This window comes from Brienomyrus brachyistius, unplaced genomic scaffold, assembly GCF_023856365.1.
Source record: "Brienomyrus brachyistius isolate T26 unplaced genomic scaffold, BBRACH_0.4 scaffold131, whole genome shotgun sequence".
In the NCBI taxonomy this organism is placed as follows: domain Eukaryota; kingdom Metazoa; phylum Chordata; class Actinopteri; order Osteoglossiformes; family Mormyridae; genus Brienomyrus; species Brienomyrus brachyistius.
The window spans coordinates 182,043-183,807 of NW_026042406.1; the positions used below are offsets into that span (position 1 = coordinate 182,043).

The following is a 1,765-nucleotide window of genomic DNA, read 5'->3' on the forward strand; positions in this document are numbered from 1 at the left end:
GCCTGACCTCGGCAGGTTTCATTTTAATAGCGTCCATTTTATTAGATCGTCCAACACGTCCACATATCGCCGGGTGTTTTTAGCCGTAAAGTACCTGTACATCCTCTCTTTTAACGTTCGATTAAATCTCTCTACGATGGAAGCTTTAAGTTCACTAGCCGTAGTGAAATGGGTGATTTTATGAGTTTTTAAAAGTTTCTGAAAAGTCCCATTTAAAAACTCCTTACCGGCATCCGTCTGTAGCTTGAGGGGGACGCCCCCCTCGGTTAAAATAGAATCAAAGGCCTCCTTTACAGCTTCCCCAGTCTTGTTTCTTATAGCACGCGCGTAGGCTTTTTTAGAAAAAACATCAATCACCGTAAGGAGGTATTTTAACCCCTCGTTGTATTTGGCCAGCCCTTGCATGTCGCATAAATCGGCCTGCCACTGATACATGGCTCTCGGAACAAACACTCTGTTCCTGGGGAAATTCTTTTTAACCGGTTTATGTAAAGTATAACTGTCTTGCATAGACAGCCAGTCTCTGATGTCATCAGCAGCCACTTTTTTCCCCGTATCTTGCTGCACGGCTCTCTGCAGTCTGGAGACACCTCCGTATGACCCCGGTTGGCTGGGGTCATAGTACGAACTGCTCAAGACGCGAGCTGTAGTCTTGGCAACAGACATGCTTTTCACACACTGAGTGGGGGGAGAGCGGGGTGCGGCGTTTTATAGCTGACTGTGGATGGGGGTTGTTAAGAGACTGAGTGAACATCAGTGAAATTTTGTGTGTTTTTTCTACATTTAACCCATATTGTGTAGTTTGTTTTTTAATTATTATTATTTTACAAAAGAGTTTAGCTGGGGTGGGGATCGAACCCACGCGGACATACGTCCATTGGATCTTAAGTCCAACGCCTTAACCACTCGGCCAACCTGCTCAGCATTTTTACCCGTTATTTTACAAAGACTATTACAACGGTATTCAAGTTTTAATTTTTTTTTATTTTTGCAATTAGTGAAAGATATATTTTAAAAAAGCTGGTATACAATTTGTGAAGGTTACATTTTCAAAATGCAGGTATACATTTAGTTACAGCCGTGACAGTTGTTGAGGTAGATTAGCGATGTCACATGCAGTAAAGTGGATATAGTGGCTTTTTCAACGATACATGTATGTAGAGTAGAAAGCATCTGATTAACATCGATAGGCTGCTTATCATGAAATTTAGAGGTGACTACATCTACTATTAAAGCGTAAAATACAAAAATGTGATTACAGTCAAATTCATTGTCAGGAATACAAGATAGACAAGCGCGTATGAGACTTTCGGGGGAATGTCTTTCACCCTCTGACATCAGTTGAGTAAGTAAATCCATCCCCCGCTGATAATTTTCTCCGACTTGAGAAATCTCAAATAACACTCTATGAAAGCAGCAACAAGCATAATCATCCCGACAATCACTTTTATCAATAGCACGCAACAATAGTGGACTAACTTTTTCTAAAAAAACATTTAACATAAACCGCCGTAAGGGTCTGCTGATACCGTTCCCCATCACAAGATGCTTTTTGTTTTAGTCTCGGGCCTCCCAACGAGTCAGAAATTCTTCTTCCAGGATCTGCTTAAACGCTGGGTTCTGTTCAAACAGATCTTGTTCCAGTCGAGTGATTTCCACCATGCCGTTGCGGGCCTCACGCAGATCGTACAGGATAGCTTCCACGGCCCCCTCCAACCTGCCGGCGGCCGCTCGGATGCCCAGGGTCGATAGAACGTGGGTCAAG

General features: G+C 42.9%; 1 non-coding gene across 1 annotated transcript; it reads right to left on the minus strand.

The window, feature by feature from the left end:
• Positions 1-837: 837 nt before the first annotated feature.
• trnal-uaa (transfer RNA leucine (anticodon UAA)) lies at positions 838-920 on the minus strand. The gene has a single exon. It is a non-coding gene; the product is annotated as a tRNA-Leu (tRNA).
• Positions 921-1,765: the final 845 nt, after the last annotated feature.